Source organism: Dama dama, chromosome X (genome assembly GCF_033118175.1).
Source record: "Dama dama isolate Ldn47 chromosome X, ASM3311817v1, whole genome shotgun sequence".
In the NCBI taxonomy this organism is placed as follows: domain Eukaryota; kingdom Metazoa; phylum Chordata; class Mammalia; order Artiodactyla; family Cervidae; genus Dama; species Dama dama.
Window position 1 is genome coordinate 20,601,860 of NC_083714.1, and position 20,571 is coordinate 20,622,430.

Sequence of the window (20,571 nt, forward strand, 5' to 3'; positions counted from 1 at the left end):
TAACTGTGTGTTTCCTGGTAACCTCCCATAAGTGACCCCACATCCACCTCCAAATCTTCTTTTGTCTTCAGCTGGAGATGGTATTTAAGGTGATGCTTGGGCTATTTCATAGAGTTACTCAGTTTTTCCTGAGTATCTTCCATGTATACAGGAGGCATGCCTGTGTTGACTGAAAGGAAAATGAAAAGTGTAGGAGCTGTGTGTTTATTCAGGGTCTTACTGAGGACCGTAGACAGGGAGACAGCCCCTCAGTTGCTCTGAGAAACCTCTCTGAGGAAATAGAGGGAGAAGCCAGTTTACATATGATTTTGGGTAGGGAATATATGCAGTCAAGCATACATCTCAGCAAAAGTTTAGTCACAAGGATCTAGTATCTCTATGCTTTTTTATGTATGGAAAAATGCAAGAATGTGGGTTCATAAATTTTTTCTCCAGAGGTATATCTATTTAAGGGTCTGTGTTTCCAAAGCACAGAGTGCTTTACCCTGCTTTCTTCATCCTGAATTCCTTTCAGAATGCACTATTGGTCAGTGACTGCAGTGGCTAATAATCTTTGTAGAACCAGATGGTGAGCAACATTCTTTGTTTTAAACATGTTGTTGAGCTTATGTTTGTTTTTCTCCTGTTAATGTCTTTTCTTATAGATGGGGGTCTCAGCTAAGATGGTAGAGGGAAAATTATTTTTCCACCTCTACATTTGGATGACATAAAACTACCCAAGGTCCTAAGACTTGCCTTAAGTATCCTCATTGACAAACCCAAATAGATGAATGTGAATGTTCAGTACCTATGTGTCCTCTCCAAGTTTCTAAATTTATTCTCTCAGATTTTACCAAATCACTTTTCTCAAGATAAACCAACATAAATTCACAGTTATTTGCACACTTAATTTGGAGTCAAACAGACCTAGTTTCAAATCCCAGTCTTACCCTAAAATGGGCAAATTAATTGACCACAATGAGCCTCAGCTCTTTTGTCTACAAAAAGGGAAATATGTTAATAATTCATAGATACATTTAAAGTTCTGTATGAGATAAAAAATGCAAAACATGTTGAACATAGCCCAAGAGATGACAGATGTTATTATTATTACTGTTCTTATTATTGTTAGTATTATTAAATTATTATGCCCACATCTGCATTCTGATTATACAATACAGTTGGTGTGCTTCATGTCCTTCAGATAATAACAGTTCTCTAAAAGTCATGTGGGCAAGGACTGTATGCTGCTAAATATAGATAGATTTCATAAACTTTAAACACTAAAGTTGTAGTTGTATCCTTTTGCTTAAAAAGAATTCTATCCTACCTGTCCTTCAAGGTGAGCCAATGAAGTATTTGTGTATTGGAACAGTGTTTTCTATACAATATCATTCTGGATAATTTTTCTTACACAAAAATAATGTTGTATTAGTTTTTGCTGTATAGTGAAGTGAATCTGTTTTACAAATACATATTCACTCTTTTTTAGCTTCTTTTCCCATATAGGTTATTACAAAATATTGAGTAGAGTTCCCTGTGCTATACAATAGGATGTTATTAGTTACCTATTTTATATATAGTAGTGTGTCTGTCAATCCCAGTCTTCCAGTTTATCCCACCTCCTTTTACTCCCCAGTAACCATAAGTTTTCGGAGAAGGCAATGGCACCCCACTCCAGTACTCTTGCCTGGAAAATCCCATGGACGGAGGAGCCTGGTAGGCTGCAGTCCATGGGGTCGTGAAGAGTCAGACATGACTGAGGGACTTCACTTTCACTTTTCACTTTTATGCATTGGAGAAGGAAATGGCAACCCACTCCAGTGTTCTTGCCTGGAGAATCCCAGGGATGGGGTTGCACAGAGTGGGACACGACTGAACTGACTTAGCAGAAGCAGTAGCAGCAGCAACCACAACTTTGTTTTCTACATCTGTAAATCTATTTCAGTTTCAGAGATAAGTTCATTTGTAGTCTTTTTTTAGATTCCACATATAAGCAATATTATATGATACATGTCTTTCTCTGACTCATTTCACTCAGTATGAGAGGTTCATCCATGTTGCTGCAAATGGCATTATTCTGTTCTTTTTTATAATATTCCACTATATCTATCTATCTATCTATCTATCTATCTATCTATCTATCTATGTACACACCACATCTTCTTTATTCATTCATCTGTTGATGGACATTTAGATTGCTTCCATGTCCTGGTTGTTGTAAATAGTGCTGCAGTGAACATTGAGGTGCATGCATCTTTTCCAAGTATGGTTTTCTCCAGGTATATTCCCAAGGAGTGGGATTGCTGGATCATATAGTAGCTTCATTTTCAGTTTTTTAAGGAACTTCTACACTGTTTTCCATAGTGGCTGTACCAGTTTGCATTCTGATCAATAATGTAGGAGAGTTCCCTTTTCTCCACACACTCTCCAGCATTTATTGTTTATAGACTTTTTTTTTTTTTTTTTTGCCAAGCATATTTTTCTTCAAGTTCACAGTGCACACAGAACAAGCCGCTACCCCCAACACCATATTTTCAGGGCAGGTTTTCACCATCTCATTGAGAGACCCCATCAGTTTCTTGCCCTAGTCTTACACTTACTCTCCATAAGTTAAAAAAAAGGTGGGGGGGGGGGGGACAGAAGAAAGAAAAGATTTCCACTGGTTGGCAATGCGGCCTCATCCCCACTCTAGTTGGGAGTGACAATTTTCCATGAAAGACTCTGTGGAGGCCCAGGGCCCTGGGAGACTATGGCTGGCCCCTGGCCACTTTGCTGGGAGACTGTACCCCACCCCCCAGGGCTTCCTCCTCCTCCCAGGCCAGTGGGCCCTGCAGGGACCAGGAAACATGACAGGGACACAAGCCCTGACCTGTTGGCCACTGCAGGGAGCTGAGGACCCCAGACCCGGTGTGCGGGAACTAATGCCAGAGAGTTAAATTGCAATATTCAGAACATGAGCAGGGTTGGGAAGAAAGACAAGAGAGAGTGCAGGAGTCCAGTGGGGACCCGCCTGCCTTCATTTGGGGGCATTTTCAGCACAGGGTTGAAGGCAGCACTGAGGAGGTGAGAGCCCTTGAGATGTGGGCCTGGCCTCAGGAGGGTGTCTGTGGGGCTGGGACTGGGGAGAGTGGAGTGGGGGGAAGGGCTACCTTAGGACAGCCTGCTTCCCAGGGATCCCCATCTGGGCCCCCACATCCAGCTATTTCCCTGCTTCCCTCCAGGCTGTGACTTTCAAGAGATGTGAACCCCTGCAGCTCCCAGAGTTGGGGGTGGGTAATAAGCAGGGGCAATCCTGCCTGTATCCACGCCTGGCAGGGGTTCCTCAAAATTCCAGGCAAAGTGGGGCCAAGAAGGTCACCCCAGCAGTGGACACCTGGACTGGTGTCAAGGTCTCTGCCGTGTCCTCCACCCACTGTGGGGACAGTCAAAGCTGTGGAGGCTTTGGGACGCCCCACCTGGCTGGCACAGGACACAGAGCTGCAGGGCAGGGGGGTGAGATAACTGGCGGGTTGGGTTACAGACACTAGCGAGGGGTGGGGGAAGAACCCACCTCTGCACACTCTACCTGCACACTGACCTAGTGACTTGACACATTTGTCACCAGGAGTGGGCGGCAAACACACAGCGCATGACCCGTTCTACCATAAACCCGATAAGTTTTCCAAAAGAAGCTGGCTGCGGTGGTTTTCCCACAGGTGCCCTTGGCCTTGCAGCAGCCTCTGTCCCATGGCCCGGGAAATTACAAGCCAGCCCCTTGACACACAGAGATGTGCAGATTTTTGGGGTTCTGGGAAGGTCCCCACCAAAGTGATTGTGGAGTGTCACGTTTCAGTCACAGCTCGAAGGCAGATGTTACATTTTTCACAAGGACAGAAACGGAGACACCTAACACCCGGTGTTATGGAGGCGGGTCTGCTGCAGAACATGGTGTGTGGCTGACAGGGTCTTCTCACAGGCCACCTTGAGGTTGTTGGGGTGCTTGTGCATCCACGCCAAGAGCATGGTGGCAAAGCTGTCCCCAGTGCCGATGAAGACGGTGTCCACTTTGTGCATCTCCCTGGGGATGTGCTGCGTCACCATGGAGCCGTCAGGGGTCTGTGTCCTCTGGCTCCCCAGCACCATCAGGTAGTCAGTGCCCCTCAGGGACAGCAGGTCGGAGCTGGTGATGACCACCATGTCGGGCCCCATGGAGTATAACTTGTCCATCACCTCTAAGACTTCTTCCTGGCTGTGGATCTTTCTCCTGGTCAGCAACTCAGCCTCAAAGTGGTTGAGGGTGATGGTGTCTGCGACTGGCACCACCTTCTCTCTATAAACGGGAAGGAGGTCCTCTGGGGATGTACATGGCGCCTTCTCCATTATGCTGGTCTCCCATCACGAAGTCGCACAGGTACATGAGCCTGGAGTTCTGCTGCTAAAGCTCCCTCAGGATGTCCACCACCATGGTCAGGAAGGACTTGTCTCGCCTGTAGCCCCTGAGAATGTATTCATCCTGATTGGCGTTGTTCAGCTTCAGCTCCTAGACAGATCATGGAGCTGGTCTGGGTTTGGCACTTGGCCCTTCCAATGTGAGTAGCCTGTGTGGTTTGAAAACTGGACAGAGTTTACCACATCAACCTCAAGCCCCCAAACCTGTAGAGAATATGGCCGACTGATTGCTCAGGTAGCTGGGGTCACTCCTCCATGCCGCTGGGCAGCGGGTTCCCCACTCCCACCCCCACCCCCACCCTCTCCCCTGCAGTTCTTGGGCTCCAATCTGCTGCTGTCCTGCTCCAGCACAGGCTCCATTTGGAGGACAGGCCACCTCCCTCTCTGTTAGACGTTTTGATGATGAACATTCTGACTGGTGTGAAGTGATAACTCATTATAGTTTTGATTTGCAATTCTCTAGTAATTAGTGATGTTGAACATCTTTTCATGTGCTTTTTAACCATCTGTATGTACTGCAAGGGGATCCAACCAGTCCATCCTAAAGGTCCTGGGTGTTCATTGGAAGCACTGATGCTGGAGCTGAAACTCCAGTACTTTGGCCACCTCATTCGAAGAGTTGACTCATTGGAAAAGACCCTGATGCTGGTAGGGATTGGGAGCAGGAGGAGAGGGGAACGACAAAGGATGAGACAGATGGATGGCATCACCGACTCGAAGGACATGGGTTTGAGTGGACTCCGGGAGTTGGTGATGGACAGGGAGGCCTGGCGTGCTGGGATTCGTGGGGTCGCAAAGAGTCGGACACAAAGAGTGACTGAACTGAACTGAACTGATATCTTCTTTGGAGAAATGTCCTTATATCTTCTGCCCATTATTTTATTGGGTTGTTTGCTCTTTCTATTTTGAGCTACATGGGTTGTTTGTATATTTTGGAGATCAGTCCCTTGTTAGTTGCTTCATTTGCAAATATTTTCTCCCATTCTGAGGGTTTTCTTTTCATTGTGCTTGTAGTTTCCTTTGCTGTGCAACATAGTAAATCAATTATATCCCAATAAAATGTTTAAAGAATGTACACTGAGAGATGAACAGATAAAAAAGAAGTCATACATATATAAAATGGAATATTATTCAACCATAAAATGAATAAAATAATGCCTTTTGCAGCAACATGAATGGACCTAGAGATTAACATACTAAGTGAAGTAAGTCAGACAGAGAAAGACAAATATCATATGATATTGTTTGTATGTGGAATCTTTAAAAAATGGTACAAATGAACTTATTTGCAAAACACGAGTAGAGTCACAGATGTAGAAAACAAACTAATGGTTACCAAAAGGGAAAGAAGAGGGAGGGATAAGTTAGGAGATTGGAATCAACATATACACACTACTATGTATAAAATAGATAACTAATAAGGACCTACTGTATAGCACAGGGAACTCTGCTCAATATTCTGTAATCACCTATATGGAAAAATAATCTAAAAAAGAGTAGACATATGTATATGTATAAGTGAGTCACTTTGTTATACACTTAAAACTAACACAAGGTTGTAAATCAACTATACTCCAATAAAAATTTTATAAATAAATAAATAAAATAATAAGACTATCAACAATTTATAATAGTTTATGACTCTGATTTGATCCCTGGGTTGCAAAGACCCCTAGGAGAAGGGAATGGCTACCCACTCCAGTATTCTTGCTTAGGAAATCCCGTGGACAGAGGAGCCTGGTGGGCTACAGCACATGGGGTTGCAAAGAGTCGGACACAACTGAGCGACTAACACTACTACACACTACACGCATTTTTAAAAAAGGAGAACAAAAGGAACTTAGGGAAATGAAAATTGTAACAGGAAGGATGTGAAATTATTCTCAAATTATGGCTCAGTTGTGAATCTAATTTAATCACTAGATTTATACCCCAAATGTCATCTAACCATTCCAATAGACAATATTGGTAGAAAATTTCATAATTAGCCTTGTAGTAGTATTTACTTTTTAGTTATGACTTAATAATTAATAAAAATGTAAAATGTCATCCAAAGAGTTTAGTCCAGAATTTCTGCATTCCTACTGATAAGAGTCAAATAGATTTGCAGTAGAGGTCAAAAACTCAGAATCTTCTGGTCATTCTGGCTCATGGGGATTCTGTCTTTTTAACTAAATACATTCCATATCATTTCTATATAATAAACATTTATTTGTGCTCTAATATGCTTAAGGAAGCAGAAATTCATTTTAGGGCAGCTATTGTCTTCTAGCAGGGCCACTTGGTTTTGCCTTTGTTCCCTCTTTTCTATATATTTGATCCAGTTTCATGTAGAGTGTGCTATGTGATTTTTTTTTTCTTTTGAATTCTAAAAGGCATCAGTGGAATTGTTATATGTAAACAGAAAATTCATTTGCATGTTTAAGCATCACAAAACCAGGATACACAAACACAAATTCTTTTGTTAATAGAAATTTGCATAAAACTAGACACAGATAAGCTGATTGTTTAGAAGCACAACTGGTAATCCTGAGGACACTCTGAGTGTTTGCCTTTTGGTACAAGTAAAGAAATTAGTAAAAAGGCCCACATTTGAGGTCTCATGATTTTTTACATTAAAATATAAAAGTTTAGCCATGGATAAATTTCATATTCTAGGATTAGCATAGGAGATAAAAAAAAGAGAAAAAATCTTGTTATTTGCATGATGGAACAAGTCACAACTCTGAATTTGCATGAACAGGGCTCTCCTCAAAGGTAGATAGAGTCAATAATTACATACATGGTGTGTTTCATGCAATTCACCCAAAATAGTCTCCACCTAGCAGTGCAGAAAAAAAAATCCACACTAGCAATTCAGTATTGAATGTTATCCTGTCACTTACATAAAAATCTTTCTAAAAATGAAAGGAGTGAAAGTCACTCAGTCATATCCGACTCTTTGCAACCCCATGTACTATACAGTCCACAGAATTTTCCAGGCCAGAATACTGGAGCAGTTAGCCGTTCCCTTTTACAGGACATCTTCCCAACCCAGGGATGGAACCCAGGTCTCCCACATTGCAGGCGGATTCTTTACCAGCTGAGCCACCAGGGAAGCCCATAATTATTCCTAGTTGTGAGTGGTTTAATACGTTTTATTTGACATGAAATATGGGTTGGGCAACACGAAAGTTGGAGAAGGAAATGGCAACCCTCTCCAGTATTCTTGCCTAGGAAATCCCATGGACAGAGGTGCCTGGAGGGCTACAGTCTGTGGGGCTGCAAGGGTCAGATACGACTTAGTGATTAAACCACCACCACCACCACCACCACCAACATGAGAGTACCAGGAAGAGGTTATGGTATGTAGGGTGGAGTAAGGGGATTGACGAAGTGGGTGAAAGAAAAGATTAGGGCATTAATAATATATTTTCCCTAATTTTATAATTTTATTTCCAGTTATGCTAAAAAATAATCCCAGAATAAGATGGTAGCATAAATCATCTCAAGATAGATCATAGGGCTGGTTACATTATGAATCAGATCGCAGATCTACATTAAAAAAGAAAAGAAGACACCTAGAGTTTAAATAGTTGTAAAACAGCTTCAAATAGTGTGAACCATCAGGAAAATTTTTAGTTGGGTAGTATTTTCGAGCCATGTCCCTCTATTCTGCCTCCCCTTGTAATACACATCCTACAAACATTTTCTGAGTTCTATTTCACAAACCCTGAAGTTAGTACTCTGCAGAACTAAACTAACCCCTTAAAATGCATTGTTTCTTCTTCCTTTTCTTCCTCATTCAAATCTTACACATTCTTTGAAGTTCAGGTCATTTTCAACTTTCTTTGAGACAGAAAAAGTTTATTCCAGAGATTTAAATACTGTCTTTTATTGTACACAGCTAATCTCATTTGTGTTAATTCTGTAGAAGGGAAAAGTTTGCCTAAATTTTTCAACATTCTTTTAGGCAGTTAGGGGGAAGGCCAAAGGTTCTTCCAGATCTTCTGGACCTTGATTGTTTTCAGCTCAAAATAATGCACATGCCAAAGAAATGTTGGGGTGGCAAATTTTGCTCCCCTACACAGATAAGGTAACTTGATTTTCATATTTAAACCCAAGCTTTTAGATGGCTTGTGGAGTGGTAAAATTAACTTATTGATTGAACTTATTAGAATGTGATTGCTGATATAAATCAAAAACAATAACTGCATGGTGCATGTGTGTGTGTTCAGTTGATATCTGACTCTTCGTGACCCCATGGACTGTAGCCCTCAGCCCATGGGATTTTCCAGGCAAGAATATTGGAGTCTGTTGCCATTTCCTTCTCCAGGGAATATTCCCAACACAGGGATTGAATCTGAGTCTCCTACACTGGCATCCAGATTCTTTACCACTGACCCACCTGAGAAGCCTAATTGCATGGTACAAAATGGGTGAACATAATCTTTTGTTTTTCAACTAAAATATAAGATGTCTATATATTTTCAACTTGAAGATACTATCCTAAATTAAAGATTATATAATTAAATGGAAGTTATAAAGATAGTTAATTGAAGTATTAATAATAACACAATTCACTTCCTATTACATTTTGCAAAGTTCAAAAGAATAATTAAAACTAAATTTATTTTTAAGAAAATTACATTATGACCTTTTCAGTGATGTTTAACAGATGAGACAAAATTATATTAATATACTTAAGAAACTAATACCATTTGAATAATTATGTTTTAATAAATGAATAAGCACTATCTATATGCCTGAAAAATTTGATCAAAACTCACATTATTCTGAATGTCCTAGAACTATGACTCATTGTCTCTCTGCAGTCCTCCTTACAGATGCATTCTATTGGAAATTCTCACTTCATAAGAAAAAAGGTCCCTTAAATCCTCTTGAATTTCATAGAATTTTTAAAGAAATCTCTGTCTTAGTTTGGGATCCCCAGAAGTAGTCTCATGGATTAGTGTGCCAGTAGTTTATTAGAGAAGTGATCCCAGGAAGTAACAGTAAAGGAGAAGAGATGTGAGACGGGAGAAAGAAGAAAGTCAATAGACTGTTTTAATTAGCAGGTCAGGGTGTGGGTAACTGGTGCTTAGCCTTTCTAGAGATCTCTGGGAACAACCCAGAGATGTTCCACTCAAAGGAGAGGAAGCTGGGCTGTTCATCTTCCAATTCTTGTCCACCACTGGCTTTGGGCTCTTTTAGCTTTCTATGGCTAATTTAACAATCACCACAAATTTAGCAGTTTAGCAGTTTAAAACAATACAAATTTATTATTGCTATTATTATTATTTTATTGTGGTTGTTATTAATCATCTTATGATTCTATAGCTCAGAAGCCCACAGTGGGTTTCAGTGAGCTAAAAGCAAAATGTTAGCTTGGCTGCATTTCCTTCTGGAGCTCCGGAGAACATTTCCTTTCATTGCTTTCATTATTCAGATCTAAAGGTTTTCCATACCTCAGAGTGCACTTTCAATCATTTCAGTTCAGTCGTTCAGTCATGTCTGACTCTTTGCGACCCCATGGACTGCAGCATGCCAGGCCTCCCTGTCCATTACCAACTCCTGGAGTTTACTCAAACTCATGTCCATTGAGTTGGTGATGCCATCCAACCATCTCATCCTCATACCCCTTCTCCTCCTGCCTTCAATCTTTTCCAGCATCAGGGTCTTTTCAAATGAGTCAGTTCTTTGCATCAGGTGGCCAAAGTATTGGAGTTTCAGCTTCAACATCAGTCCTTCCAATGAATATTCAGGACTGATCTCCTCTAGGATGGACTGGTTGGATCTACTTGCAGTCCAGTCTTCTCCAAGAGTGCATTTTTTCCACGTTTAAAACCATCAGTGTTGGGCTAAGTACTTTTCATGCCTCCATGTCTTTGTTTCTCTCTCTTCTGATTCACTGTTCCATTTATAAGAACTCCTATGTGGTTACCTTACCCAGATAATCCAGGGTAATCGTCGCACCTCAAATTTAGTCTTATTTTTCCTTCTTTGTGTTACCTAATACATTCACAGGTTCTGAGAATTAAGACATGGGCATCTTTAGTGGGCAGGGTATATTATCTGGCTTCCCAAAATGTTTGTTCCTAGCCATGGAAAGTCCTAACGCCGAGTTACAGCTACTTGCAGAAACACTCTCTTGGCATATAAGGGAATGGTGAGTATCCAATGGAAACAGTCTTCTCTGATCCAAATTCCTCGCCTTCGTTGAAACAGAGATCTTTTCGAAGAACACAATTTTACTTTCAGCCTTCTCAAACAGATGCTATTAATCTCGTGGCCCACAGGCTTCAAGTCTTATATTGTTAGTAATCTATGTATTCCACCTCTGTCTTAATCCAATGTCCACATACCATGGTGTAGTAGTAAAGAATACGGACTCTGGAACCAAACCATTCTTCAATCCCAGTTCTTTTACCTATTTTAACAGTGCAGTTTGGCAAGTTACTTAAAATCCCTGTGTCTCAGTTTTCTCATCTGTAAAGTATCAATAATAGCTTCCTAAAAGGGAGGTTGTGCAGATTATATAGCATAATATATGTCAAGTAGTGTGCTCCGGGAGTTGGTGATGGACAGGGAGGCCTGGCGTGCTGCAATTCATGGGGTCGCAAAGAGTCGGACACGACTGAGCGACTGAACTGAACTGAACTGAACTGGAGTGTGAACAGCCCTGTATTAATAAGAGCTACATTAATGTTTGCCAGATGATAATGATGATCTGTCAATCCAATGAATATTCTTTCTCATTTACCAACTTCCTTTTCCATTATTAATTCTTTCATTTTCTTGAATCACTTTAAAATCCATAAAATAACTTATACACTCTTGACTCTCCAAACATTCACATGTACTGGATTTCATTCCCATGGCTACATTAAGACTTCTGATCCTACCTAACTGACCACAACTTTCTATTTTTCCAGCTCATTTTCTTCTATTACACCTGCTCTTTGAAACTATTGTGATTTTCTGTCAAATTATTCTTCCACTTTCTCCTAGTTCATCAGCTCTGAACTCAATGTATATACTCTTTCCCAGCCTGCGTCCAATGGTCAATCACTAAGTATTTTCTGACTTGCACACTTAGTTCTTTATCATCTTTTCCTTTTTATCATGCCTACATTACAGATCACTAAATTTGGAACAGTTTTAGAAATAGCCCTCTTTGCTCTTACATTGAAGCTTTCTTGTTGATGGCTATGCAAATGTCTAGATTAGTTATGCTGTAAAATATTATTGTCAATAATAGCTGAAACATCAGAGATGCTTGTCAATCTCCTTCCTGCATGTGTGCTAAGTTGCTTCAGTCATGTCTGACTCTTTACGACACTATGGACTGTACCCCACCAGGTTCCTCTATCTGTGGCCTTCTCCAGGCAAGAATACTGGAGTGGGTTGCCATGCCCTTCTCCAGGGGATCCTCCCCATCCAGGGATCAAACCCGCAGTCCCTTACGTCTCCTGTGTTGACAGGCAGATTCTTTACCACTAGCGCCACGTAGGAAGCCCCGTCAAGCTCCTAATGTTTGTTTAATCAGTTTCTCTTTTAGTTAATCCACACAATTATTATAACCTTCGTCACTTTCTTTCATCTTCCTATCGACTATCCCTTCTCCTCTCAGTAGAGGACTTTAACTCTGACCTATCATAGAAAAATATTCATTAAGGAAGAGTTTCAATTTCCAACAGAGGTCTGGATGCCACTTTTTATACCCTGTATATTCTCTTGTGCTTTCTTCAAACTGTAGAGGGATCACTGTCTCTTCCCTAACCCAAAGCTAACCTTCCCAGTACCATGCTATGTCCCATCTCCTTCCACAGCCTTTTTTTTTGGGGGGGACAACTTTGCCTGATTATTTTCCCTGATTCTCTGTGTTGATGTCTGCACAGTGGTTAAGTAGACTTTGCACCTGGACTCACAGAGGAGAAATTCTTCACCAGTCAGCCCAGTCAGAGATTCTGGGAATCTTTGCCAGTTCTTCCTCACCCCTCCACTCCAGGGAGAAGCAGGCAATTGCCCAGTCTGAGTTAAGGGATGTATTGCATGTGATTTTTTATTGTATCTTGGATATTTTGTGTATTATATTATGAGACACTCAATCTTATTTATTTGATTTTATATCCTTTTTAGCAGGCAGTCACTTTGTAGAGGTGTAGCTGAGGGCCAAGTGAATGTGTATGTTCCGTTTCCTACTTGGCCCTGCAATACCGCCTTGGGAAAAGTAGATCACTGATTCACATTTCTGGATTGAAAACAAGTGGAAACTCAGCTCCCCCCTAAACCCTAGGAAAGTGGACCATCAGTTTACACTGTCTTTGCCTCAGAGTGAAGGTGTAAGCTCAGTTTCCCATGGGACCTTGCTGAAAATGGGGGTTGTGACATGGGGGTGGGGAGGTAGGGACAGAGTTTCAACTCTCCTGCCTCGAACCACTTCATTGTGCCTTGGTGATATCTGGTAGGTATGGAGGCTCAGTTCCTCCCTGGGCTTGGCTGACATGGGAATGGTGAAGGGGTTGAGATCTCTCTTAATGTCTCCTCTCTTGTTTAGTCTTACTGATTCCAGTTGGGAGTAGAGGCTCAGCTTGCTTCTGTGCCCTGCTGATATGAGAGAGGATGGGGTGAAGTACAGCGGTGGTTATCCCACTTCACATTACCTCATTTAGTCTTTTTTTGCCTATTGGGAGTGAAGGCTCTTCTCACTGCTGTACTCTGTTGAAACTTATGTGACTTGGGAATTAGAGCACTGCTATCTTCTGCCAGGTAGGAGATGGAAGTTTAGCTCCATGGCTGTTTCTGCAATTACACTGGTTGGAGAATGAAAAGGCTGCTACCTACTTCTGTCAGGGTTGGAAATAGGGTGGAAAATCACGACTACCCACTCAACCCTGGTGAAATCACTGGGGAGTAGTGTGTGAGTTTTCTGTTGGTATTTGGCTGGAGAACTGTGAGCATTCCAAAACTTTTCTGTTATCAGGCCATGTTTTCTTGTCCTTTTGCTAAGAGAAACAGGTGTTTCTTGGAACGTTTTTTGTCTCTGCCTGGTGGCAGTTCCAGGTTGGAGGATTCTATGGCACCTTTTCCTCAATATATGGTAGCCAATAAGGAAACCCAGAGAACTAACAACCATATCATTCCTTAAACCCCAATACCACTAAGCAGCCCATCCACTTTTCCACCTTTCAGGATCTCCCTATGATATTTATTGTGCTACATCCAGAGTTTTTAATAGAAAGATGGAGGACATGGGAGGAAAAGGGGTACTTCATTTTAGCAGAAACAGAAATTCCATCCCATATTATTTTAATTAACAAACTTATCTACTGAGTAACTACTGAAAGAAAAGTGTCATGCTAGGTGATATGAAGAAACTCAGGAATTCAGTCTTACCCAATCCCCCTGGAGGTTTACAATATATTTAGCTAGATTGAACATAGTGGCATAAAATGGAGTGCAAGCTTTATATCACTATGCAGTATAAAGTTTTAAAACTATCGAAGTAGAAAGAGTTCAGTGTGGGCTGAAGCAGACAGGAGGGAAAGTGCAACTTAAGCTAATGATCATTACATTAAAAGCAATTCCATAACACAAAGTTACTGATGTTAAAAGGGATTGATAGTTTGCCACTATCTGTTCATTGTGTTCTTTGATTACATGTTTGCCTGTTTGTTGAATGACAAAAATGGCAGAAGTGGGAGACCAAAGAAAGTCTAGGAAAGTGAAATAATTTCATCTTACATCTTCAATTTATGCTTTTATTTGGAGAACATTCATATTATATAAAGCATTCTATTTCCATATGGGGATAGCTGCCATTTCCTTGCATAGCCTCCCTACCTACATTCTGCCTTCTCTTTCTGCCTCCTTTTTTTCATTTTCTTCTTTGCTTTCTTCCTTCTCTATGTATTCATTGAACATTTTCTGAACTTCTTTTTTCGTGCTGAACAATGTTGTAGGTACAATGTATGAGATCCCTTTTTCTTGGACTTTGTTGACTGGTAGAGAGATTAGCAAAATACACAATTGTAGCTACAATACCAAACAATATATTTTTAAAATACCAAATATGTCATATTAAAATACATGCAGTAGGAATTTGAGGGACAATTTTCTATCATCTTTCTGAAAGATCATATATTTCACCCAGAATATATTCCACTCTCCTTTTCTCCCTGCCATCCCTCCTAACCTCTTGGCCCCCGCTGTCATATCCATACTTAAATTTGCATTCCAAATGGAGATTAGCAATCAAGCAAGGCCCATAAATTTAACCTCACATTTCAGTAGCCAAGCTAAACATTTTTGGGAATGCTAAAGAAGGAGGACTATGGAATACTGAAGGCAAGGTGATTAAAACTTTTTTCCCAGAAAAGATGAGAGAAATGAAGTGATACATTTTAGCATCATCCCAAATTAATTTAGAATTTCTCATTTTATAGTCCAATCACTCAAGTATTAAAACATCCTTCTATAAAAATTTGGTATGAAATGTTCCATTCAGCCCAGAAGTGAAATTTTTCCTGTATTTGAGAAAAAGTGAAAAGAAAAACAACAGATGTTGAATTATAGGAATAAGAATTTCAGATGGTTTATTTTCTTTGGAATTCATGTAACTTTAGGACAGATCCATTTATTTAAATTACATTTTACAGATGGGTTGTCTGAGAAGAGATTCCTCCTGGGAGTGGAACAAAATGAAAAAAAGAAAGGAAAGAAAGAAGAAAGAAAATCTGAGTTCTTCTCTGCTATGATTCTTTATGTTTTTTGGCAAGATCCCCCTTACAAATAGATTGTTTTCTTTAGCCCATCCTTCTACCAAACATAGGGGAGCCTTACCTCCAATGTAAAGGCACATGGCCTCTCTAATCCCTAGCAGAATCAAATCACTGTACTCTTGGCAATCAGAGTTCCTTCTAGGCAGTTGCCTGCAATGTCAATATCTGTACAAGTTGCTCCTTCCATGAAAATCAAGTTCATTTTAGGAGGAAAATACCCTGTGTGCCTTCTATACCAAAGAAACCTTCTCTAATCCACTTTTTTTCCAAAGCAAAGAATTTTGTGAATGAGCCTACTTTCAAGATGGAATTTGCTGGAGACAATTGTATAAATTCCAACCATAGTTGCTTATGCTTGTTCCCTCCAACTCTTATTTTTCTTGTGTGTTCTGGTATTCTTATTTGTCTTCTTTGACCTATCTCTCTTACTCTCTTGCTGTTCTCTCTGTGTCTGTGTTCCCTACCCACCATCCTCTCTCTCTCTTTTAATTCTACTTTCTGATTCTCATTCCTTTCTACCAACATACTTCTCTCTGTGGAATTAGTCTTCTGTGTAATACATACTTCCACCTAATAACTGAGATTTTTAGATTCAACATCCAAACAAATGCTTTGGTCTTTTTCTACAATTTGAAAGGACTAGGGAGCCCCTTTCAAGAATCTCTGACCTTAGCTACAAAACTGTCTTTTAACCAATCTGTTTCTGTCTTTAAAAGCTCGTTCAGGCTCAGGGATTTGCTTCTTTTCTCTACATGTGTGCGTGTGCATGCTCAGTAGATAAGGGTACATATATGTGTGTGTGTGTGCATACTTGATTGTGTCTGACTCTTTGCGACTCCATGGACTATAGCCCTTCAGGCTTCTCTGTCCATGAGATTTCCCAGGCAAGAATACTGGAGTGGGTTGCCATTTCCTCCTTCAGGGGATCTTCCTGACTCAGGGATCAAATCATGTCTCCTGCATCTCCTGCACTGCAGGCAGATTCTTTACCACTGAGCCACTTGGGAAGCTGCATAGTATAACCTCAAGTTATATTTTTAACCAGAAATTGTTCCTTAATTTCATTCTTCTTCCCCCCACTTCTTTAAGTACATGTTTAGTTACTAAATATTAAACATTTACAAAATATTAAGACTTTTCACTAAAATATGAGAGCCTGATTATACAGATGGACAACAGCCAAAGTTTAAAAATAGAATTCTGATCCACAGTTGCAGCAACCAGCCCAAGAAACCAACCCATCATCTACACTAATCAGCCCAGAAGCCAGCACGCTATCTAAATGTGAGACCTGTAGAAAGTCAGGCCACAAACTCTAGCTACCAGTTCAAGAAGCCAAATAATAGCTCCTATAATAATTGGGCCCAAACAGCCAGGATTTGATTAATAACTGATAGCTCCTCTAATTTTTGCCCCAACTTGCAACTTAGAACCAACCAGAAAAAGCCAAATAAGCACTCCTAAGCAATCACGTATGATGCCCAGCCTCCAGCTTCTCCATTTCAACAGCCTTCAATCAGGGCATTACTGGAGCCTTCCTTTTTTCTACTCTAAAGCTGTCCCACTTCTCTGTCTGACTTTGAATTTCTATCAAAACACAAGTGATGGTAGCTGACTCTGTTGCTGTAATAAGCTTTGAATAAATAGTATTTACTTGGCAGGGCCTCAAGGTCAGCCAGAGGTGAGGGCTTAGGGTCTTCTCAGCTCTTTCTAAGACAGTTGTCCAAACCTGCACATGTATGCGGCCTTTTAGCTTTCCAAGAATGCATCTAAGATTTTCAAAAGTCTTTATGGACGTGTCATTCCTCAGATTCCTTTTGAGGGCTCTGGTCAGTCTTTTGCTTGTCCCAGGTGCAGTGTTACATAATTGCCCATGGTTGTTTTTGCCAAACCCCAATGATAAGGCTTTTCCCAAGAAGTGATCACTGAGTCAGCTCAAATACTGACAAGGCCCTGTGATTGGGACTTTTCCAAGGAAATGTAAAGTGAAAAGTATGAAAGCGTTAGTCACTCAGTTATGTCCAACTCTTTGCCACCCCATGGACTGTAGCTTCTGTCCATGGAATTCTCCAGGTGAGAATACTGGAGTGGGTTGCCACTCCCTTCTCAGGGGATCTTCCAGACCCAGGGATCGAACCCAAGTCTCCTGCATTGCAGGCAAATTCTTTACCATATGAGCCACCAGGGAAACCCAGGCAAGGAGATGTGAGATGGCCAGTTCTCTATGGATGAGGCTTTTCAAGGGACTCCAAATCAAGTCAGCCTCCTTCATAGTTACAAGGCTGCTGGTTTTCACAGCAATTATGGAACTATGAATGGGAGGCTGCTTTTTTCAAGGTTGCCATTGATCTGGGGAGAGATGTTTGGTGTAGTCTAAGTCTACTCTATGGACGGTAACTTGCCAGACTCTCTGTCCATGGGATTCTCCAGGCAAGAATACTGGAGTGGGTTGCCATTCCCTTCTCCAGGGGATCTTCCCAACCCAGGGCTCGAACTTGTGTCTCTTACATCATCTGCACTGGTAGGTGGGTTCTTTGCCATTAGTGCCACCTGGGAAGCCCAGTCTAAGTCAAAAAATCACAAATTTTACTATTCCTCCAGAGGTTCATCCAGTCCCATCACTTCATGGCAAATAGATGGGGAAATAGTGGAAACAGTGGCAGACTTTATTTTGCTGCTGCTGAGTTGCTTCAGTCATGTCCGACTCTGTGCAACCCCAGAGATGGCAGCCCACCAGGCTCCCCCATCCCTGGGATTCTCCAGGCAAGAACACTGGAATGGATTGCCATTTCCTTCTCCAATGCATGAAAGTGAAAAGTGAAAGTGAAGTTGCTCAGTCGTGTCCGACTCTTAGCGACCTCATGGACTGCAGCCTACCAGGCTCCTCCGTCCATGGGGTTTTTCAGGCAAGAGTACTGGAGTGGGTTGCCATTGCCTTCTCCGACTTTATTTTGGAGGGGCTCCAAAATCACTGCAGATGGTAACTGTAATCATGAAATTAAAAGACACATACTCCTTGGGAGGAAAGTTATGACCAACCTAGACAGCATATTAAAAAGCAGAGACATTACTTTGTCAACAAAGGTCTATCTAGTCAAGGCTATGGTTTTACCAGCAGTCATGCATGGATGTGAGAGTTGGACTATAAAGAAAGCTGAGTGCCGAAGAATTGATGCTTTTGAACTGTGGTGTTGGAGAAAACTCTTGAGAGTCCCTTGGACTGCAAGGAGGTCCAACCAGTCCATCCTAAAGGAGATCAGTCCTGAGTGTTCATTGGAAGGACTGATGTTGAAGCTGAAACTCCAATACTTTGGCCACCTGACACGAAGTGCTGACTCATTTGAAAAGACCCTTGAAAGATTGAAGGCAGGAGGAGAAGGGGACGACAAAGGATGAGATGGTTGGATGGCATCACCGACTCAATAGGCATGAGTTTGAGTAAACTCCAGGAGTTGGTGATGAACAGGCATGCTACAGTCCATGGGGTCGCAAAGAGTCAGACATGACTGAGTGACTGAACTGAACTGAGTATGTTTGTAATGGTATTGCATCATGGTTGCTTTTAATGCATTCCTAAATGACTACTGACGTTGATCAATTTTCATGTATCTGTTATTCAAAAAAGTTTCTTGTGTGAAGTGTCTGTAAAATATTTTACCTATTATTAAATTATTTTCTCATTATTGAGTTTTGAAAGTACACAATGTAGTCTGGATATAAGTCCTGTTTCAAATACATGATTCATAAATATTTTATTTTAGTCCATAGTTTGTGTTTTCATTTTCTTATCAGTGTTTTCTGGAGACAAGAGTTTTTTAATTTTGATGAAGTAAAATGTATCAATGTTTTTTAGCATGGATGTCTTATTGGTGTTGAATCTAAAACAAAAATCTTTGTGTTAATACAAGGCCACACATAAAAATCTTCCCCTATGCATTCTTCTGTAATTTGTATAGTTTTAGGGTTTACATTAAGGTCTATGATCCTTACTGGATTAATTTGGTTTGAGATATGAATTGAAGTTCTTTTTATTAAATAAATGGCTATCTAATTTTCCAATGCTCTTTGTCAAACTGTTCTTTCTCTATTGAAGAACATCTGCACCTGTGAAAAAAATCAGCTGTCAATATACGTGGGAATCTATTCCTGGACAATTAGTTATCTTCTATTGACCTGTTTGTCTACATTTGTATCAGCACCACATTGCTTTGATTAATGTCTCGAAATTATGTACAATATGTTCTGGAATTATGTAGTATAGTTTTCAAAATTTGTTCTTTCCCAAAGTTGTTTGTCTATTTCAGCTTCTTTGCACTTTCATATAAATTTTAACATGTTCATCACTTTTCAGTAAAAAAGAATGAGATTTTGATTGGGATTATGTTAAATATATAATTTGAGAATTGATATTGAATACTAAGTTTTCCAATGAACAAACTATATCTCTCCATTTATTTATGCCTTCCTTTATTTCCCTCAGTAACATTTTATAGTTTATAATGTAAAGGTTTTCCAAGTCTTTTGACAAGTTTATCACTAAGTATTTCATATTCTTGATGTTATTTTAAATGGTATTGGTTTTTATTTCAACTTATATTGAGCTTATTTCTATCAGCTTTGTTGTTGATCCTATAAAATAATCTACATAGATGCTTATTATGGACATTATTTCTTGAAATTTTTTTTTCTGTGCCTCCCTTCCTTTGGAGACTCCAATTACATCTATATTAGGTTGCTCGAAGTTGTTCTTAATCTTGCTGAGGCCATTTTCATCACTTGGAATTCTTTTTTCTGTGTTTTGTTTTGAATATGTCTTCAAGTTTACTAATCCATTCTTCTGTAATAGCTAATCAATCATTAATCTATTCCTTATATTTTTCATTCATACTTTGTCATTTTTATTTCTGGAAGTTTGATTTGGGTCTTTAAAAATATCTTCCATATCTTATTTTTTGAAAATATGAAAAATAGTTAAGATAACTTTTTGCATGTCTATGTTATTTCTAACTTCTGTGTCAGTTCTGAAGTGGTTTTAACCGACTATTTTCCTCATTATCATTAAAATTTCCTTGGCTTTTTGTATGCCTGGTAATATCTGTTTGAAACCCAGGCATTGTAGATTTTGTCTTATCAGGGGCTGAATAATTTGTATTTCTATAAATATTCTCAAGCTTTTTCTGGGACATGGAGAATTTACCGGGAATCTATTTTATCCTTTTGGATCTTACTGTTAGGCTTTGCTAACTGTAACTAGAGAAGTGTTCAGTTCAGGGTTAATTATCCCCAATTACTGAGACAAGATCTTTATGGATATTCTACCTCAGGTCTCGTGAATCATGAGGTTTTCTCATCTTTTTGGAGGAAACAAGCTATTCCTGTACTTATCTGAATATTGGGC

At 40.2% G+C, this 20,571-nt stretch overlaps 1 pseudogene; it reads right to left on the bottom strand.

Moving 5' to 3' along the window:
* Window positions 1-3,867: 3,867 nt before the first annotated feature.
* Window positions 3,868-20,571, bottom strand: part of LOC133052562 (pyridoxal kinase-like) — a 61,680-nt pseudogene continuing 44,976 nt past the window's right edge.